At 44.1% G+C, this 22,753-nt stretch overlaps 1 protein-coding gene and 1 long non-coding RNA gene across 2 annotated transcripts in view; both read left to right on the top strand.

Annotated features, from left to right (window-relative positions):
- Positions 1-22,753, top strand: part of LOC124254338 (acetylcholine receptor subunit alpha-L1-like) — a 57,463-nt gene that overhangs the window by 33,399 nt on the left and 1,311 nt on the right. The gene's annotated exons all lie outside the window — the stretch shown is intronic.
- Positions 1,835-21,112, top strand: LOC124254340. The gene is made up of 4 exons (XR_006892460.1): positions 1,835-2,219; positions 12,292-12,429; positions 13,642-13,686; positions 20,957-21,112. It is a non-coding gene; the product is annotated as an uncharacterized LOC124254340 (long non-coding RNA).

Below are 22,753 nucleotides of genomic sequence, written 5' to 3'. Positions count from 1 at the left end.
ACTAACTCACTCGTAGAGATAACAGACATCAGTGCATTTTCGGTGAATATATTCCCTGCTGGACCTTTTAACTACCGCCACCTAGACGTCTGATATTTTCATGGTCAATATATTTCAAGTAATTCAAAGGCAAGGTAAGATATTAGTCTTTCAACCAGCTGTAAGCTATATTCTCTATTTCCTGTTTAGCCTCTTCACGCTTTAGCCGCATATTTAGCCGCAGATTTTGTCGTGCATTTGCTAACAGTCGCCGCTGCCTTTCCCTTATTAGCCATCTTGTTTGTATCTATTCTCAACTGATGTGCCTATTTTGTGATGGCGGGTGGTCCTGTGCACGGAGCGCAGGTCACTAATCAGTTGCACAGCACAGAGCGCAGGTCACGAATCAGTTGCACAGTCCAGAGCTCAAGTCACGAATCAGTTGCACAGTCCAGAGCTCAAGTCACGAATAAGTTGCACAGCAGAGAGCTCAGGTCACGAATCAGTTGCACAGTCCAGAGCTCAAGTCACGAATCAGTTGCACAGTCCAGAGCTCAAGTCACGAATCAGTTGCACAGCCCAGAGCTCAAGTCACGAATCAGTTGCACAGTCCAGAGCTCAAGTCACGAATCAGTTGCAGTTAAGCAACGTCGAGCTCGGACAGTCCTCGGATGGGTGACCGTGTTTGGCAGTTTCTAGAGAGTTTCTAGGACTTCAGTCCTGTCCATAACGAAGCACAGGTGATATATGTGGTCTCACCTTAGGCAAGTGAGTTTGTTCAAAATAGCCTCCGTTCACCCAGCAGAAAATGGGTACCCGGTTGGATAAAGTCATGTGACTATAACCTTCTAGCGCCGCAAAGAGGCAGCTTGGGTTATCCGGGATAACAATGAACAGGTGCTAGCGCTTTGAGCATGCTTTGTTGAGTGGAGATTAGCGCATTATAAGACTTCTCATTATTATTATTGACAATATTTTGAGGATTTTTATCGTCATGTGATATATCCGTGCTAACATCGAGCTCTGGGAAGAGTTACAGCATACGGCAAGAGGTCAAGCAAATCCCAGTACCCAATGGTGCCATTGAAAACTATTACTAAAAACTCTTACGATGTGGGTCGTAACTGTGTTGTATTCAGTGAAAGTGACTTACAGTCAACGAGCTAATGTGGCTTTGTGAAAGAAGGATCCGGGTGAACAATGAACCTGGGTCATCCGAACGGATTCGAAAGAGATTTGGGCATGAAGAGTTTCATAACCGCGCCTTATTGTCTTTCTCTAGCAAACACCTGTTGGTTTCCCTCCACATCCCCCCACCCTAGTCTGTCATACAGATCATAAAAAAAAACAAATACATCAAAGAAAGCCCACGCAAGTCTAGAATATGTGGCAAGTCCTTTTCATTATATCTGTAAAGTGTTGGTTTTTTTAAAATATTTTCATTTGTGAGTCTAGTTTCGAAGGTCTATTTTTGTTACACAAAATTAATAAAACACCTCTGCTGCTGCCTCCATGGTCTACACACTAGGCGACTCCACTCACTGACATTCACGCAGCTGCAACGCTCAACCAGCGGCTAAATGACGTTCCATTTGTAGCGAGATCGGGGCATCAGATTTCTGAAGGACCGAGAGAAAGATGCCATCAAATTCAAATTTACCCAGCGACAAGCGTCCACTTTTACCGAGTTCTGTTGATATAGATTATTACTCCTATGAACTATTACAGATGTACAGTAGTATGAAAGGGAGGTAAGCGTGGTGTGATTATTCATCCCTATTATCATCCACTGTTTCAGGCTACGCTTATCACCGTCACACAGTCAGTTGATGGATTACTTTGTAAAGCCATGTGATACATTATGCAGTTATTCACAAGTTGATAATATCACAGTCATTAGTCAGATAATGTACCGTCAACACCCTGTCGTTTTGACTTTTGCTATTTACAACCACATTACGATAGGCTATAGAACTTAATGTTTATCATTGGGCGGTTAATGAATAATTACGCAATGCTGTCTAAATACCACCGTGTCACCGTCAAGCCGCAGAATGAATCCGACAGCAGCCACATCTATCTGCGCTGGAACCTGGCAAGTAATCTGCTGATCGAAACTGATAGCTGGAATAGTTTCATGTTCGTTCAGTGCTGTACACAGCTTCAACGATAGGCTTCTGTTGCTGAGTTCCCGGAGATGGATGTGAAGACGGTGCTTCTCTTGATTGGATGGATGCTAGGTAAGGACAATTTTTCAGAGTGTGTGAACGTAACGCTTTGAATTGTATTTAGGTCATACCAGAGTGTATACGCTTTGTGCAAGGCGTTGACCGATTTTTATAATTAGCCAAGTAGTATGCTTCAGGACCACGAAACATACTCAGAGAGAGGATCTAGGCTTCTGAACATCCATATTTGGACCCTTGCACTGTTAAGTGAAACAGCTGATTGGTCACTAGTTAGACTAACATCTAGTCTCTGAAATGAACATATTTTACAGAAAGAAAAAAAGTTCCTAAATTACAATCATACAATATCATGAAAAGGAGCCCAGAGACTTTCTTCTAAAACAGTGGAAATCTTGCCACATATTATACACTTGCATGAGATTTCTTCGTGTTTCAGGGTATGTATGACAGATTAGTCAGTGGTTTAAGCGAATATTTGGTGTCAGAAGTAACTTGAATGTTAAAGATACAAGGCAGCTACAATTTTCACATGTTGTTGTTTTGCTGTTTTTAAACCAATGTTATGCTGTTGTCTCACGTCTCTTGTATATCCCTGTGTTTCCGATCTCCTTACACCCGATGTTATGCTGTTGTTTCATGTCTCTTGTATATCCCTGTGTTTCCGATCTCCTTACACCTGATGTTATGCTGTTGTTTACTTCTTTTGTACAGTGGAAGCCCTCTAAACCGGCATGCTTTGGGACCGGCAAACAATGCGGGTATAGCGGGCGTGCCGGTTTAGAGAACCTTTCCCTTTTGAACTGTGATCTACACTGGCACTTTCTCCGGTCACTTTGAACTGTTTGATGTCGTATCGTGTCTTCCAACGTGCCAGCCAACCATCCGATGCCTTAAACTCGTTTACGTTTAATTCTGAGGCAAATTGAATAGCTTTCTCTTTCAAAATAGGGCTAGAAATGGGCATGTTTTACTGAGGGCAGTCAAAACCCAATTATGCGTAAGTGTGTTAATTTTGTCAAATTTAATGTTTTCATTCACATGTTTTGTTTTAGAATTGATGTTTTCTTCAAAGTTAGTTTCATACACATGACCCTTTTTCAAAATGTCCGAAACTGTTTGCCTGCCAATTTGGTACTTAAGTTCAATATCTTTTTGAGTAGGCCGAGGAATTGCATCAAAATCTTTTAACAGCTGAATTTTCTGTTCAAGAGTTAATTCCAATCTCCCCCGCTTGACTGGTCTAGCCATCTTGATACGGTGAGCGACGGTGAGCAATTTACCTCACCTACTCAGGCATGATCTTTAACCACACTCCATCGTACTTAACCGTAATCCACTGTGTTGTTACGTTCAGCCAATCAACAGTCAATTGGGCGGTCTTTATTGTGCCGAAATACGGGATAGACTGACGCCGGATTAGAGGACGTGTAAATGATCATAAATAACTAGCTTCTGCCGGGACTAAATTCTAGTGCCGATGTTGAGGGCATGCCGGATTGGAGGGATGCCGGTTGGGAGGGCTTCCACTATATATCACTGTGTTTCCAATCTCCTTACACCTCATGTTATGCTGTTGTTTCATGTCACTTGTATATCCCTGTGTGTCCGATCTCCTTACTCCTGATATTATGCTGTCTTTTCATTCTCTTGTATATCCCTGTGCTACCGATCTCCTTACACTTGATGTCTTGTTGTTTAACGTCTCCTGTCTATCCCTGATGATGTCCTGTTGTTTCACGTCTCCTTCCTGTCCCTGATGATGTCCTGATGTTTCCACATCTCCTGTCTACCCCTGATGATGTCCTGTTGTTTGAGATCTCCTGTCTACCCCTGATAGAGTCCTGTTGTTTCAGATTTCCTGTCTATCCCTCATGATGTCCTGTTGTTTTTTCCATATCCTGTCTAACCATGATGGTGTCCTGTTGTTTTTCACGTCTCCTGTCTATCCATGATGGTGCCCTGTTGTTTCACGTCTCCTGTCTACCCTGATTGATGTCCTGTTGTTTCACATCTCCTGTCTATCCCTGATGATGTCCTGTTGTTTCACGTCTCCTGTCTACCCCTGATGATGTCCTGTTGTTTCACGTCTCCTGTCTATCCCTGATGATGTCCTGTTGTTTCACGTCTCCTGTCTACCCTGATGATGTTCTGTTGTTTCACGTCTCCTGTCTATCCCTGATGATGTCCTGTTGTTTCACGTCTCCTGTCTATCCCTGACGATACGGTGAGCGTTTGACAAATCTGACACGGCAATTAATGTATAATACAAGTGATGACACGTTTCACTCTCCCAATTTATTTCACCTGATCAGGGCATAATCTTTAACCACACGTCCATCGTACTTAACCGTAATCCACTGTGGTTTGTTACGTTGAGCCAATCAACAGTCAATTGGGCGGTCTTTATTGTGCCGAAATACGGAATTGACTGACGCCGGTTTTAGAGGACGTGTAAATGATCTAAATAACTAGCTTCTGCCGGTACCTGATTCTAGTGCCGATGTTGAGGGCATGCCGGATTGGAGGGATGCCGGTTGGGAGGGCTTCCACTGATATGTCCTGTTGTTTCCAATCTCCTTACACCTCATGCTATGCTGTTGTTTCATGTCTCTCCCTCATATCCCTGTGTGTCCGATCTCCTTACTCCTGATATTATGCTGTTTTTTCATTCTCTTGTATATCCCTGTGCTACTGATCTCCTTACACTTGATGTCTTGTTGTTTAACGTCTCCTGTCTACCCTGATGATGTCCTGTTGTTTCACGTCTCCTGTCTAACCCTGATGATGTCCTGTTGTGTGACGTATCATGTCTATCTCTGATGATGTCCTGTTGTTTCACGTCTCCTGTCTACCCCTGATGGAGTCCTGTTGTTTTACGTCTCCTGTCTATCCCAGATGATGATGTCCTGTTGTTTGACGTCTCCTGTCTATCCCTGATGACGTCCTGTTGTTTCACGTCTCCTGTCAGTCCCTGATGATGTCCTGTTGTTTGAAGTCTCCTGTCTTCCCCTGATGATGTCCTGTTGTTTCACGTAAACTGTCTACCCCTGATGATGTCCTGTTGTTTCACGTCTCCTGTCTATCCCTGATGATGTCCTGTTTTTAACATCTCCTGTCTATCCCTGATGTTGTACTGTTGTTTGACGTCTCCTGTCTACCCCTGATGATGTCCTGTTGTTTTACATCTCCTGTCTACCCCTGATGATGTCCTGTTGTTTGACGTCTCCTGTCTACCCTGATGATGTCCTGTTGTGTGACGTCTCCTTTCTACCCCTGATGATGTCCTGTTGTTTTACATCTCCTGTCTAACCCTGATGGAGTCCTGTTGTTTTATATCTCCTGTCTGTCCCTGATGATGCCCTGTTGTTTCACGTCTCCTGTCTACCCATGATGATGTCATGTTGTTTCAAATCTCCTGTCTACCCCTGATGATGTCCTCTTTTTTCACGTCTCCTGTCTGTCCCTGATAATGCCCTGTTGTTTCACGTCTCCTGTCTACCCCTGATGATGTCCTGTTGTTTTATATCTCCTGTCTACCCTGATGATGTCCTGTTGTTTCACGTCTCCTGTCTGTCCCTGATGATGTCCTGTTGTTTAACGTCTCCTGTCTACCCCTGATGATGTCGGTGAGCGACTGACAAATTGTGACACGGCAATTAATGTATAATACAAGTGACACGTTTCACTCACCAATTTATTTCACCTACTCAGGCATAATCTTTAACCACACTCCATCGTACTTAACCGTAATCCACTGTGTTGTTACGTTGAGCCAATCAACAGTCAATTGGGCGGTCTTTATTGTGCCGAAATACGGAATTGACTGACGCCGGTTTAGAGGACGTGTAAATGATCTAAATAACTAGCTTCTGCCGGTACCAAATTCTAGTGCCGATGTTGAGGGCATGCCGGATGTGCCGGTTGGGAGGGCTTCCAACTCTGTGGCGTATCCCTGTGTTTCCAATCTCCTTACACCTCATGCTGTGCTGTTTTTACATTCTCTTGTATATCCCTGTGCTACTGATCTCCTTACACTTGATGTCTTGTTGTTTAACGTCTCCTGTCTACCCCTGATGATGTCCTGTTGTTTCACGTCTCCTGTCTAACCCTGATGATGCCCTGTTGTGTGACGTATCATGTCTATCTCTGATGATGTCCTGTTGTTTCACGTCTCCTGTCTACCCCTGATGGAGTCCTGTTGTTTTACGTCTCCTGTCTATCCCAGATGATGATGTCCTGTTGTTTGACGTCTCCTGTCTATCCCTGATGACGTCCTGTTGTTTCACGTCTCCTGTCAGTCCCTGATGATGTCCTGTTGTTTGAAGTCTCCTGTTTACCCCTGATGATGTCCTGTTGTTTCCCACGTAAACTGTCTACCCTGATGATGTCCTGTTGTTTCCCAGGTCTCCCTGTCTATCCCTGATGATGTCCTGTTTTTTTGTTTCATCTCCTGTCTATCCCTGATGTTGTACTGTTGTTTGACGTCTCCTGTCTACCCCTGATGATGTCCTGTTGTTTCACATCTCCTGTCTACCCTGATGATGTCCTGTTGTTTGAAGTCTCCTGTCTACCCTGATGATGTCCTGTTGTGTGACGTCTCCTTTCTACCCCTGATGATGTCCTGTTGTTTTACATCTCCTGTCTAACCCTGATGGAGTCCTGTTGTTTTATATCTCCTGTCTGTCCCTGATGATGCCCTGTTGTTTCACGTCTCCTGTGTACCCCTGATGATGTCATGTTGTTTAAATCTCCTGTCTACCCCTGATGATGTCCTCTTTTTCCACGTCTCCTCTCTGTCCCTGATAATGCCCTGTTGTTTCACGTCTCCTGTCTACCCCTGATGATGTCCTGTTGTTTTATATCTCCTGTCTACCCCTGATGATGTCCTGTTGTTTCACGTCTCCTGTCTGTCCCTGATGATGTCCTGTTGTTTTAACGTCTCCTGTCTACCCTGATGATACGGTGAGCGACTGACAAATTGTGACACGGCAATTAATGTATAATACAAGTGACACGTTTCACTCACCAATTTATTTCACCTACTCCAGGCATAATCTTTAACCACCTCCATCGTACTTAACCGTAATCCACTGTGTTGTTACGTTGAGCCAATCAACAGTCAATTGGGCGGTCTTTATTGTGCCGAAATACGGAATTGACTGACGCCGGTTTAGAGGACGTGTAAAATGATCTAAATAACTAGCTTCTGCCGGTACCAAATTCTAGTGCCGATGTTGAGGGCATGCCGGATTGGAGGGATGCCGGTTGGGAGGGCTTCCACTGTATATCCCGTGTTTCCAATCTCCTTACACCTCATGCTATGCTGTTGTTTCATGTCTCTTGTATATCCTGTGTGTCCGATCTCCTTACTCCTGATATTATGCTGTTTTTTCATTCTCTTGTATATCCCTGTGCTACTGATCTCCTTACACTTGATGTCTTGTTGTTTAACGTCTCCTGTCTACCCTTGATGATGTCCTGTTGTTTCACGTCTCCTGTCTATCCCTCATGATGTCCTGTTGTGTGACGTATCATGTCTATCTCTGATGATGTCCTGTTGTTTCACGTCTCCTGTCTACCCTGATGGAGTCCTGTTGTTTAACGTCTCCTGTCTATCCCAGATGATGATGTCCTGTTGTTTGACGTCTCCTGTCTATCCCTGATGACGTACTGTTGTTTCACGTCTCCTGTCAGTCCCTGATGATGCCCTGATGTTTCACGTCTCCTGTCTTCCCCTGATTATGCCCTGTTGTTTAAGATCTCCTGTCTACCCCTGATGATGTCCTGTTGTTTCACGTCAACTGTCTACCCCTGATGATGTCCTGTTGTTTCACGTAAACTGTCTACCCCCTGATGATGTCCTGTTGTTTCAGGTCTCCTGTCGACCCCTGATGGAGTCCTGTTGTTTCACGTCTCCTGTCTATCCCTGATGATGTCCTGTTTTTTACATCTCCTGTCTATCCCTGATGGAGTCCTGTTGTTTCCACGTCTCCTGTCTACCCTGATGATGTCCTGTTGTTTGAAGTCTCCTGTCTACCCATGATGATGTCTTGTTGTTTTACATCTCCTGTCTACCCCTGATGATGTCCTGTTGTTTCACGTCTCCTGTCTGTCCCTGGTGATGCCCTGTTGTTTCACGTCTCCTGTCTACCCTGATGATGCCCTGTTGTGTGACGTCTCCTTTCTATCCCTGATAATGCCCTGTTGTTTCACGTCTCCTGTCTACCCCTGATGACGTCCTGTTGTTTTTACATCTCCTGTCTACCCCTGATGATGTCCTGTTGTTTCACGTCTCCTGTCTGTCCCTGATGATGTCCTGTTGTTTTACATCTCCTGTCTACCCCTGATGATGTCCTGTTGTTTCACGTCTCCTGTCTGTCCCTGGTGATGCCCTGTTGTTTCACGTCTCCTGTCTACCCTGATGATGTCCTGTTGTTTCACGTCTCCTCTCTGTCCCTGATAATGCCCTGTTGTTTCACGTCTCCTGTCTAACCCTGATGATGTCCTGTTGTTTTACATCTCCTGTCTACCCCTGATGATGTCCTGTTGATTCACGTCTCCTGTCTGTCCCTGGTGATGCCCTGTTGTTTCACGTCTCCTGTCTACCCTGATGATGTCCTGTTGTTTCACGTCTCCTCTCTGTCCCTGATAATGCCCTGTTGTTTCACGTCTCCTGTCTACCCCTGATGATGTCCTGTTGTTTTGCATCTCCTGTCTACCCCTGATGATGTCCTGTTGTTTGACGTCTCCTGTCTGTCCCTGATGATGTCCTGTTGTTTAACGTCTCCTGTCTACCCCTGATGATACGGTGAGCGACTGACAAATTGTGACACGACAATTAATTTATAATACAATTGACACGTTTCACTCTCACCAATTTATTTCACCTACTCAGGCATAATCTTTAACCACACTCCATCGTACTTAACCGTAATCCACTGTGTTGTTACGTTGAGCCAATCAACAGTCAATTGGGCGGTCTTTATTGTGCCGAAATACGGAATTGACTGACGCCGGTTTAGAGGACGTGTAAATGATCTAAATAACTAGCTTCTGCCGGTACCAAATTCTAGTGCCGATGTTGAGGGCATGCCGGATTGGAGGGATGCCGGTTGGGAGGGCTTCCACTGTATATCCCGGTGTTTCCAATCTCCTTACACCTCATGCTATGCTGTTGTTTCATGTCTCTTGTATATCCCTGTGTGTCCGATCTCCTTACTCCTGATATTATGCTGTTTTTTCATTCTCTTGTATATCCCTGTGCTACTGATCTCCTTACACTTGATGTCTTGTTGTTTAACGTCTCCTGTCTACCCCTGATGATGTCCTGTTGTTTCACGTCTCCTGTCTATCCCTCATGATGTCCTGTTGTGTGACGTATCATGTCTATCTCTGATGATGTCCTGTTGTTTCACGTCTCCTGTCTACCCCCCTGATGGAGTCCTGTTGTTTAACGTCTCCTGTCTATCCCAGATGATGATGTCCTGTTGTTTGACGTCTCCTGTCTATCCCTGATGACGTACTGTTGTTTCACGTCTCCTGTCAGTCCCTGATGATGCCCTGATGTTTCACGTCTCCTGTCTTCCCCTGATTATGCCCTGTTGTTTAAGATCTCCTGTCTACCCCTGATGATGTCCTGTTGTTTCACGTCAACTGTCTACCCCTGATGATGTCCTGTTGTTTCACGTAAACTGTCTACCCCTGATGATGTCCTGTTGTTTCAGGTCTCCTGTCGACCCCTGATGGAGTCCTGTTGTTTCACGTCTCCTGTCTATCCCTGATGATGTCCTGTTTTTACATCTCCTGTCTATCCCTGATGGAGTCCTGTTGTTTCACGTCTCCTGTCTACCCCTGATGATGTCCTGTTGTTTGAAGTCTCCTGTCTACCCATGATGATGTCTTGTTGTTTTACATCTCCTGTCTACCCCTGATGATGTCCTGTTGTTTCACGTCTCCTGTCTGTCCCTGGTGATGCCCTGTTGTTTCACGTCTCCTGTCTACCCTGATGATGCCCTGTTGTGTGACGTCTCCTTTCTATCCCTGATAATGCCCTGTTGTTTCACGTCTCCTGTCTACCCCTGATGACGTCCTGTTGTTTTACATCTCTTGTCTACCCCTGATGATGTCCTGTTGTTTCACGTCTCCTGTCTGTCCCTGATGATGTCCTGTTGTTTTACATCTCCTGTCTACCCCTGATGATGTCCTGTTGTTTCACGTCTCCTGTCTGTCCCTGGTGATGCCCTGTTGTTTCACGTCTCCTGTCTACCCTGATGATGTCCTGTTGTTTCACGTCTCCTCTCTGTCCCTGATAATGCCCTGTTGTTTCACGTCTCCTGTCTAACCCTGATGATGTCTTGTTGTTTTACATCTCCTGTCTACCCCTGATGATGTCCTGTTGATTCACGTCTCCTGTCTGTCCCTGGTGATGCCCTGTTGTTTCACGTCTCCTGTCTACCCTGATGATGTCCTGTTGTTTCACGTCTCCTCTCTGTCCCTGATAATGCCCTGTTGTTTCACGTCTCCTGTCTACCCCTGATGATGTCCTGTTGTTTTGCATCTCCTGTCTACCCCTGATGATGTCCTGTTGTTTGACGTCTCCTGTCTGTCCCTGATGATGTCCTGTTGTTTAACGTCTCCTGTCTACCCCTGATGATACGGTGAGCGACTGACAAATTGTGACACGACAATTAATTTATAATACAATTGACACGTTTCACTCACCAATTTATTTCACCTACTCAGGCATAATCTTTAACCACACTCCATCGTACTTAACCGTAATCCACTGTGTTGTTACGTTGAGCCAATCAACAGTCAATTGGGCGGTCTTTATTGTGCCGAAATACGGAATTGACTGACGCCGGTTTAGAGGACGTGTAAATGATCTAAATAACTAGCTTCTGCCGGTACCAAATTCTAGTGCCGATGTTGAGGGCATGCCGGATTGGAGGGATGCCGGTTGGGAGGGCTTCCACTGTATATCCCGGTGTTTCCAATCTCCTTACACCTCATGCTATGCTGTTGTTTCATGTCTCTTGTATATCCCTGTGTGTCCGATCTCCTTACTCCTGATATTATGCTGTTTTTTCATTCTCTTGTATATCCCTGTGCTACTGATCTCCTTTACACTTGATGTCTTGTTGTTTAACGTCTCCTGTCTACCCCTGATGATGTCCTGTTGTTTCACGTCTCCTGTCTATCCCTCATGATGTCCTGTTGTGTGACGTATCATGTCTATCTCTGATGATGTCCTGTTGTTTCACGTCTCCTGTCTACCCCTGATGGAGTCCTGTTGTTTAACGTCTCCTGTCTATCCCAGATGATGATGTCCTGTTGTTTGACGTCTCCTGTCTATCCCTGATGACGTACTGTTGTTTCACGTCTCCTGTCAGTCCCTGATGATGCCCTGATGTTTCACGTCTCCTGTCTTCCCTGATTATGCCCTGTTGTTTAAGATCTCCTGTCTACCCCTGATGATGTCCTGTTGTTTCACGTCAACTGTCTACCCCTGATGATGTCCTGTTGTTTCACGTAAACTGTCTACCCCTGATGATGTCCTGTTGTTTCAGGTCTCCTGTCGACCCCTGATGGAGTCCTGTTGTTTCACGTCTCCTGTCTATCCCTGATGATGTCCTGTTTTTTACATCTCCTGTCTATCCCTGATGGAGTCCTGTTGTTTCACGTCTCCTGTCTACCCCTGATGATGTCCTGTTGTTTGAAGTCTCCTGTCTACCCATGATGATGTCTTGTTGTTTTACATCTCCTGTCTACCCCTGATGATGTCCTGTTGTTTGAAGTCTCCTGTCTATCCCTGATCATGTCCTGTTGTTTGAAGTCTCCTGTCTACCCTGATGATGTCCTGTTGTGTGACGTCTCCTTTCTATCCCTGATGACGTCCTGTTGTTTCACGTCTCCTGTGTACCCCTGATGATGTCATGTTGTTTTAATCTCCTGTCTACCCCTGATGATATCATGTTGTTTCACGTCCCTCTCTGTCTCCTGTCTATAGTGACGTATCCTGTCTACCCCTGATGATGTCCTGTTGTTTCACGTCTTTTGTCTATTTTATAGTGTCCTGTTGGGTGGTTTTGCCTGTTTATCCACGAGATTGTTCTGTTGTCAGCATCCGCGGCTTGCAATCCAAAACAACAGCTGGTTGCTGATTTGTTTCTGAACTTACGACAAACGTGTTGAACCCTTTGGTCCTAACACCACCCTAGATGTGTGGATGGACTTCACCCTTGTCGAGATATCTGATATCGTAAGTATGCCTGACCACTGTTAGAACGTTTACGTTGGATAATGGATAAGTTATTAAATGCATTATATATTAAAAAGTTCAAGAGAAATAGTGACATGTTTATATTATATACTGAATACCTCAAGAGAACTAGTGATATGTTTACAGTATGTATTGCCTAGTTCAATAGTAATAGTGTTATGTTTGCATTACATATTGAATAGTTCAAGAGAACAAGTGGCCTGCTTACGTTTTATATTGAACAGTGGAAGAGAAAGAGTGATATGTTTACAATTAAATATTGCACCAGTCAAGATAAATATTGATGTGTTTACAGACAGACAGGTTATATTCGGTAGGTGATACCCAGTGACCCAAAGTACAACTGAAGATGTTTAATGACAATTATTGGTCACGTGACATGAGGTTTTACACGTAATATGTTACATCCTCGATAATCTCCAGGCTATACGTTCCGATAAATCTCCACTATTACCCTGGATGCAGATCTACGGCTCGGCCTGATAAATGTGTTTATTCTTCATTTGCTGGCTTTTTATCAAATCAGGTGTCTACGCTGGGAACTTGAGCGTACCAATCATAAGGCTTCCATAATAACTCGCTTCCGCTTCCTTTATCTAACTGATTAAACTTGGCAACACAATTTTTACAGAGGTACCCTGAAAGAGGTAGAAGGAGGTCTTGCATATATGTTTTGAAGGTTGCAAACCTGTCAATTTGTCTGTATGATTTTTCCCCGAAATTTAAGTCGCACAGCGAGCCAAACCTTCGCGGCTGTGTCCGCCATCTTTGTTAACACTGGCAAGCTCGGTTGTAACGGCTTATCTGATTGGCTACTGTGAGAAGGCGGAACCAGAAAATGAGGTAATACAATTATCGGCCCGTGTCGCAGATGCATCCAGGGTACAAGTGGAGATTTATCGGAACGCATACTCTGGAGACTATCAAGGATGGATTTAAGAATGGGACATCAAATGTTTTATGAAAATTGCAACAGATTTGATAATATCAACATTATAAGAATTATGTAGATTACACATCGTTTGTGGGGTATCATTTGTACATTTGAATACTTCTTTGGCATTTAAATACTTTCTTTTAAAATGATTCAGCTTTCAGAAATAAAAATAAAGGCCTCTGTTTATGTTGGTTGATTTTAAATATAGAGTGTTACGAGCTGAAGACGTCATAACCCCTTTTCAATTATTGTAGAACGAGAAAAAGCAAGTGCTGATTGCATACTGCTGGTTAGCTTTGGTACGTATGCGTGAGTGAGTATATACAACCCCATTTGATTAGCAAATACACAATCTTCACTCCTACCCAACAGACGGGACAAAGGCATTGAGATGAGTACATGTGGAGTATTGCCGATGATCCTGGTTACAGCAAGTGGATCTGTGATAATGTGTTTCTTAAAACCAGTAGTATACAATAATGGGGCTACGGGACCAGGTCTCTATATCAAGGCTTAATTAAAATTAAGCCTTAGATAAGTCCTTAATCCCGTAGCCCCATTGTGCATACTACTACTGAGGTGCATGCAAAATTTGATGAAAATCGGTCGAATAGTTTCTGAAGTATTGACTTTTAAGTGAGCATGGTGTCGGATGGGAAAAGGCAAAATGTCCAACTTTTGTCGTAATTATGTCTAAATAAAGGTCACATGCAACGTAAAACACAACTTTGCAGATTCTGATACCTTTCGGTATGGACATACCGAAACAAATGGTCAAAAATGCAAATTCAGCTTATAAAGTTGAAAAATAACGCGATGAAATAAAACCGCTACAAATCGGAGTTCAAACTTTTCACTAATTTTCCCCAGACTTTTCTGGGGTAAACGGGTTTCAACAGCTGGGCTTCGCTCATAGCACGTGCACAAGTAAATAGGTTCGCGCAGCTTGCAAGCGGGTTGTCGATGTGAATACTCGGTGAAGGCTTTGGTGTGAGCTATTTTTCTAATGTTTTATATGTTATGACAGTAAATTAACTGTTTATATAATTTCATTTGTCTATTTCACCACACGTTCTTCTTACCGAGTCACTTTCTCAGTTCGATACTTAAAAGCAATGTCATTATTTAGCGTTGACAGAATTTCTAACTGTGATATAGATATGTCGTTGTCACAGACAAAACTCAATGTCTTGTTTTATTGACACCTGTGTGTGTGTCTGCCTGCCTGTCTGCTAATGACAATATTCAATACACAACTGCTATCACTGACCACATGCAATTTGAACTTAACACCAATCAGGCTGTACACCATAAACAAAACGCATTGATTTATGGCCCGAGTTCGGTCTCTGTCACATTATGTAATTACACAGACAGGCAGGTGTGATACTTGAACACATGACATGTTATGATGTCTGTTGATTGCAAAATGTTATACACAAAAAATGAGCATGTATTTACAAAACCCAACATCTCTCTCTATATATATATACACACAATAAGCCGTGAAGGCATCTGCAAAATGAACCAGCCGTTACACTTGAGAGTGCACACCCACCCGCTCTGACTGGGTTCGGTATCCCGGCTGCTTCGTTTCTTGGGAAGTAAACTGAAGTACACAATTTTGCACTTTCGATTTGCGATTGTACGCTTATAATTTTGTTTATATATTTTTCGTAACCAGCAAATGTATATTATATGTCATGAATAAGTGATAATTGTGTTTTAATTTTGTTTGACTTTTGGTTGCATGTGACCTTTAATCTAATGAAGTCATCGAGAGTGTTTGCTATAGCGTAACCATCTGCCGAGATGCATGCAAAATTTCACAGAAATCGGAAAATAGTTTAGAAATACTCACTTTTTAGTGAGCATGGGGTCGGTCTGGCGAAAGGCTAACAATCCAACCTATTGTCGTACTTGTTATATATTATCGAGGTGAGAGGTGTTTTTAGCTGAATGAAACGCATCACCCTCACTCCCGTCTCGGGGTTGCTTTGAGCGAGCGTCGTGGACGAGTATAAGTGTGTGTGTCTCTCGGCTCGTCTATGATGATGATGCACGGCCGGTTGACTAGTGAGGCTACAGATGTCGAAAGTGAATGAAACGCATCTCTCGGTAGTTTCTCCCGGGTCGTCGTCTCGGTATCACTGAGCGAGTGCTGTGGGCGAGTCGCAGTGTGTGGCTAGGCTTGGCTTTGTACAGCCGACTGGCTGGCTGGGTGGCAACGTTATGTTGATTACCACTAAATCATACCGCATCTCTCGGCAGTTCCCGGGTTGCTGCCGTCTTGATAGCATTGAGGGAGCGCTGTGGGCGAGTCGCAGTGTGTATGTCTCGGCTCAGCTATTTTACGCTGAGATGGCTGGCTATGTTATGTTGATGAAATTTATTGTGAATCTCCTTCCATGATTTGTTTGGTTGTTGTAATGAAGGCTTGTTGGGCCTGTTGCTTCCCTTGTTCTATGAATTTGTTTTTCTCGTTTTTGCAAATGACACCGTTTTACGAGACTTGGTCCGAATCTCCTGTTTCATTCTGTGATATTTTGCAATTTCTGATAGCACCAAACGAAACTCTTCCACAGAGATTTTAGAGTCGGTGAGCGCGGTGGAAATATGATCATCTATTGTGTTTAACTTTGCTTTGGCTAGAATTCTAATTTCATTGTGTTTCAATGCTTTACGTTGCAGACACGAAATTCAGGGTCAATCCAATCAACCCTACCACTCTGGCTGTTAATTCGATGCCTAGCACCACGGGTGCAGCCACAATGGTGGATAATAACCGGATAACTGCGTAATCCCATGCTGACTGAAACCAGAGTGCTGTCAACACCGTCCACGGAATTGACGGCCCTGTGATATTTTTTCTGTAATGCGGACCGCGTATCATGTTCACGTTCTAGTTGTTGTTTGATCTCGCATCTCTGTCACAAATGAAACCCGTCTACGGTTTCCAGTGTTTTTGCTACTTCATCCCATTCTGTGTGTGTATATATACTCTCCCAAAGAAAACGCATATAGGAATTTCAACTGTATTTTTATGTTTATTTTGAAACATCTTGTAGGCTTTATGAGTCAATGAAATATAGCGAAACTGCACACTGGGAATGCAGACTTATCCGTCTTTGGCACCAACTCGAGGAAAGTCAGTTTGAGTGTCACATGGAGACGTGTGGTGGCGCTGAAGTCAATACCTCGTGTGACCACCGTGGGCATCCAGAACTGCACGGCATCGCCTCGGCATCGAACGAATAAGTCTCAGAATCTCGTGTTGCCCAATCGCAGCCCACTCTGCCTGTAGTGCCTGTGTGAGTTGCTGAAGTCTCTAGTGTGACGTGCTGTGTGGGGCCTGGCATTGTCCTGTTGAAACAACTCCCTCTGGCGATCAATGATTGGAAGGAGGTGTGGGCGTAGGATTTCGTCACAGTACCGTTGAGCTGTCAGGTTGCCCTGGATCATCACCAAATCACTTCTCCTACGGCAGGTGATCGCTCCCCACATCATAACACTGTCCCGGCCGAATCTGTCCACCTGGGGAACGCAAGCGTCGGCGAAACGTTCACGTCGACGTCTGTACACCTGCATTCTTCCATCTCGCCGTCCAATAGAAATCGTGATTCATCACTGAACCACATTCTACGCCAATTCGGTAGGTTCCAGGCCTGAACATTGGTGCACCATTGAACTTGATGTCGACGATGTTGTTGTCAAATCCACAGGGCCAAAATAAGGTCTTCTGACAAGTAAAACCAGCCTCTCTCAACCTGTTCCTGATGGTCTGTGCAGAAAGCCCCTTCAATCCAGGTATTTGTCAAGCGGTACTGGTCGCCGTAGCTGTCCAATGACACAGGTGATGTACCCGGATGTAGCGATCCTGCGCCGCAGTGGTCGCTCAAGGTTACCCACTACGATGGGCATCTGCTACCGAATTCTGCCGGTGATATCTCTCCCAGAGCCGTGAAATGGTGCTTTAGTGAACATTCATGCGTGGGGCAGCTGCACGTTGAGACTTTGCCAGCTCCAAGCAAAACCAATGGCGATATGACGGTTGGCTTCACTTAGACGTGGCACTTTGCATTCGTCAACAATATTCCAAATACAGTGAATAATCGACAGACAGCGATCAACCTTTTATCAACGCCCCGATTGAGACTATCTGCTCCCCAACTTTCACGTGCATTGCATTTGAATTGTGTAAATACGGTTTATTTTACGGATGGTGCGTTTTGTTGTGATGTTTCAAAACATAAACACCATAGGACTCATAAACAGAGAAATACCTTTTGTAAAATTGATATTTTCGTGATGCGTTTCTTTTGGGGAGAGTATATATAATTTTTTTATAAAATAATATTTAATTGGTTTTCCGTTAATGTCCGATCGATGTATCTGAGGTTGATAAGGTTTAGATTACACGTAAATATTCGAGGACATGAATCGAATTTTATTTCTATAACACGCACTCCATCGAGGCTTATTAAGGGTGTCAATCCCAGTCTTATGACGATGCGACACCGTTGGTGATTGTGTCTCTCGAACCAGCGCATTATCAACCCAGTCAAAAGTGTTCTTTCTGACCTCCCACGAGCGTCAGCGAGATAGACATCTACTACGAGCGTAGTGTGTGATTTGATAGTCAAATTTGAATCGAAAAATCCTGTAATCGGGTACGTCGAACCGTAAATGTGAAGCCACATCCTTTGGAAGCTAACATGTTGCCCGTGTGACCTGGTATTCGTAAAACTTGTACTTCAAACTCTGGAGTGAAAGACGTGAGAAGGATCCCGTTGTTCTTAATTTTGGAGACGTAACCATTGTTATTAAAAAGATATGTGGAGTGAGGTGAGGGTCATGTTGATCAACCAGTCTGGCTGTTTGAAGTCTGCTAGTGACAACCGCTCATATACGTTGTCTTTTAAGTGCAGGACATACAAGGTGTTTTCCTCGCCGGGCAGATCGAATCCCCGCGTGTGCCAGAGATCGGCTAGCGTTACGTTTGGGTGATGGTTGTTCATCAGTTGTTTTATGCACAAATACAGAAATGGTTTTTATCGGATAATTCCTCGGACATGCACTTTAAACCCATGAGATGTATGTTGTCGAGTAGTAAAATTTTGGTGAGCGATATCGTGTCTTCCACGGTCACGGTGACTCCTGCAGACTGGTGTAGGCGTTACCGTTCACCTGCCGCGTAAACGGAAGCAAAATTGGTATTGTTGTTGTTTGGCCCAGCGGAGTTTGATCTCTTTCATGATTTTGACGGCGTAGCTAGCTGACAGCAGTTCGCCGAGGTAGACTTGGATGTACAGCATTGATTTCGTTGGCAGATTTTCCAGGACGTCTACCACGCTGTCGAATTCAGACACCATGTGCAATCCAACTTTTTGCATCACAGGTTTGCTCGACAGCATGTGGGCTACTCTTTGCCTCAACGTGCTTACGATCACGCTGCGTCTTTGCGTAGGGACGTAAGCCATGGGAAGCTTGCCGTTGTTCACAACTTTCATTAGGTAGTGATCTTTGTTGTCTGTGAAAACGTGGGGAGAGTCGAGCGTGATGTTGAGATTCCAGTTGTTTTGGATGGCACTGATACCCATTTGTTGTCATTGTTGAAGATGAGAGTGAACTGCGTGTTTCTGGAGATGGCCGTTGTTTCGACATCCTCCAGATATCCCTCTACCTACGGCATAGTGTTTAACGTCTAAAACCAATATTTTCAATTCTGTGATGTTGCCTCGGATTAATATCTTGTAATGCCGCCAATGAAAACGATCCGGTTCTTCCGTCGTTGTACTTTTCCGTTTTCACTGTCACAGTGTAGAAGGTTGTTCGCCTTGAAAGTTGTCGGTCATGCTCAGCTGATCGAGATGAATACACAGTTCGTGATACAGAACGAGATCGGGTAATTTCGTGCCTGTCACGGTGGTTTCCGGTGGTATGTCGTTCGACGTAAACCCGAGCGTTTTAGCCAATGGCCGACTGAGTCGTTTTTCCGTTGTTGGATAACATGACTGTGCCATTTATTCAAGTCGTTCATTTTGAGTTTGGCTCCCACGGGTTTGAAGATTTCTTCCTTGTTATCAACCACGTGCAGCAGTTGAACGGACTCGCCGCTCGTGATTCCCGGAAGCGTCACGTACAATATATATTGAAAAGTAGTAGATATGTATACTAAAATATATAACAATTCAAATAAGTACAAACCGGGGAGTGTTTTATTCTAAAAGTGATAATATAAGTGCTACCTTTCTCGCAACCGAGTATTGTTGTCGATGCAAAGGATGGCTTACATTTCATGATTGGGTTCATCGACATGTTGAAAATTATGGGTTTTCGGTCACCAACGTGAAAACGGTACACGCTTGGTTCCACAACCCGATACAGTTCTGGCAGAATCAATTCAATTTCACTGTGTGTGGTGCGCGACGACCTGGTGCAGTGTGACGTTGAACGACACTCGTCGTGATGAACTGAGTCGGTCTGTATTCTCGTTTCACGTGTATTACCAGATCAGACGTATCCTGAAGAAATCAGCGCCCGATTCCGCAGGACAAGGCGTGGAATACCGTAAACAATCCATATGATCGACGATGCATACAAACGCGTTTGCGGTGACTTCGAACTAGATCCGAAGATGGCCTATTGGCGTTTGCCGGGTCCTAACCATGGTTTGGGCATTCATATCGTTCACAACATGTCTCTCGTGGAAGCCAGCAAACAGCTGGTGAAAGATTGGGGTTACAAGTCGTATCATTACGTCACGACGAACGAGTGGAACGACGATTACATGGATTTCAACGACAGAAAGGATTCCTGTGTTTTGGGGTTTGAGCAGGGACCCACGGATGATTGGAAAATGTTCATGCTGGACCCTTCAAAGGGTTTACTCATGCCGGTGTCGTCAGATTGAACGATTCGATTCGAACGTACGTGTGGGCCATGCTGGGTGCTCAGACGCAAACCTGTTCCAGCATCGTGGGTCGTGAAGGGATGACTTACGACTCGCAGAAACATTTCGTGGCTAACGTAGAGGATGCCATTGCTAGACCGGTCGAATGCTGGGAATCGCTCTGGAGTACGCCCAGTCGAAAGTCGACTACGTGTTGGGCGCAAAACTGTACATGGCTCCGAGCGACATGCGACTGAGGGTGAGCAGAGTGGTGGGCTACAACAACGAAATCGTCATCGCGACCGCTGATCAAAAGTTCGGATTGAACCAGGACGTAAATAACGCGAGTCGAGTCATGTCTCAGTATGAAATGGGCATCATGGCACCGACACCGGAAGTAGAAGTAGCACCACCACCACGCCAGCACCAGCTGCGCTCGAACGATGCAGGCAAACAATCAGCGGCACTTATGGACTTATCCATTGCTTAAATTTGAATTAAGCCTTGGATAAGGACCTGATCTATACCCCATTGTGTATACTACTAAGACCTTTATTGGTATTTTGCTTCAAAGCTAATTCCACTTCTGCAGATTTAAGGATTACTGTACAAACCAGACTTAAAGCAACAATACTCAATAAAAATAAACTGAGATATTTTTTGTCATATTTTCCTAGGAATGGAAGGATGCATCATTAGCATGGCAACCAGAAAAACATAAGAACATAACAGGGATCCGTGTCCCAGCTGACGCCATATGGACGCCTGACATACGCATAAGTAACGCGTAAGTACCCCCAGATATCAATTATAGCATGTGTTATGATGAGAGTATTTTTTATAACAGTTCATCCTGAACGTACATTTATATCCATGAAAACAAAATGTTCTAACGGAATCAGACTGTGCAGTGTAATAAAATATAGCTAGTTTATGATGAAAGTATTTTAGAAATAGTTCATTTTGGCTTGTTGTTGATTCTCTGTACATAATATTACTTGAGTGGTATTCCTCTCTAAACAATTTATTTTAAACTACTGTTATTACACTAACATAATGTGTTATACCAGTCTTAACCTACCGTGAAGAAGTAAGTTTGCCTCCTCCATACGACACCATCGACACCTGCTGAAAGCTGGACTATTGTTTGTATCTTCAAGAGGTGGCTGGGGCTGTGGGGTAGCCTAGTGGTTAAAGCGTTCGCTCGTCACGACGAAGACCCGGGTTCGATTGGCCACATAGGTACAATGTGTGAAGCCCATTTCTGGTGTCCCCGTCTTGATATTGCTTGAATATTGTTTTGTATCAATAGGTGGCCATTACTGGATTATGTAGAAGGATGCAAAGATGGCGAGGAATCAGTGGACATGTTAGTCACATGACCGTTGCTATGATACTGTCAAAAGCTGTCAAGATACTATGAGGTTGGAAAGAAGTGTGGTTGAACATTCAGAAGTTTCAAATCGTCAAAATTGGATCCATTCGCAAAAATTATAATAATGGACTGGTAACGGGACTGGTTCATCTTCCCGCCGCCAATAAGCTACGGGTAACACACAGCTCTACAAACACGTGTACCTGCTGATGGGGTGACTTCGGGCAATATCAAATCTTATTTAAGTTTAATTAATTTAAGAACTATGCATTCTGTAATGAACTGTATCATGATTTTGTCACTTATATGAACATTATTGTGTGTGTGTGTGTGTGTGAGAAATAGAATGTGAGAGAGAGAGAGAGAGAGAGAGAGAGAGAGAGAGAGAAGGTGATCAGTCGAGAGATAATGACTGAAGTATATATTTAATATGTCTGAACACATGCTTTCCTCAGTGTTCAAAGTTACCAACTTGTTTAAAGCCAATTAAACTATTTACATTTATAAACTGAAAGTATTTGGTAATTTGTATTCACTTCCGGTGCAGAGCCGAAGGTAATCAAATATCGACAAGCGGAATAAACAACGCATTTCTGATGTCAAGAGGAAACGTATTTGTGCACTACCAGGTCATCTTGAAGACGTCGTGTCATATCAACGTCGCATCCTTTCCATGGACCAACAAGTATGTAGTGTGATGTTCGAGTCGTGGACATACAATGGCGATGAACTCAATATCTCAAATGGTCAACAAGGGGCACCATCCTTATCTGAATACATTCCCAATACGGAATGGGAGCTGATCTCATTTACAAACGCCCGGCAGATCACGCATTACTCATGTTGCCCACAGCCCTACATTGCATTAACGTACAGAATGACCCTGAGACGACGGCCCCTGTTCTTCCTGATGTATCTCATGATGCCCTGCCTCATCATCACGTTGGTGGCTCTGCTGGGACTCCTGGTGCCCAACGAATCTGGAGAGAAAATATCTATTGGAATCACTTCTCTTCTGTCAATGATAGCGTTGTTGCTTGTTATTTCAACATTGCTACCACCGACGGCGCTTGCGGTTCCTCTAATTGGTACGTTGTGT

The sequence above is a fragment of the Haliotis rubra genome, unplaced genomic scaffold (genome assembly GCF_003918875.1).
Source record: "Haliotis rubra isolate DU_JTF1 unplaced genomic scaffold, ASM391887v1 Scf570, whole genome shotgun sequence".
Taxonomy (NCBI): domain Eukaryota; kingdom Metazoa; phylum Mollusca; class Gastropoda; order Lepetellida; family Haliotidae; genus Haliotis; species Haliotis rubra.
Note: the sequence above shows the minus strand (reverse complement) of the source record. Positions and strands in the feature narration are given on the sequence as shown.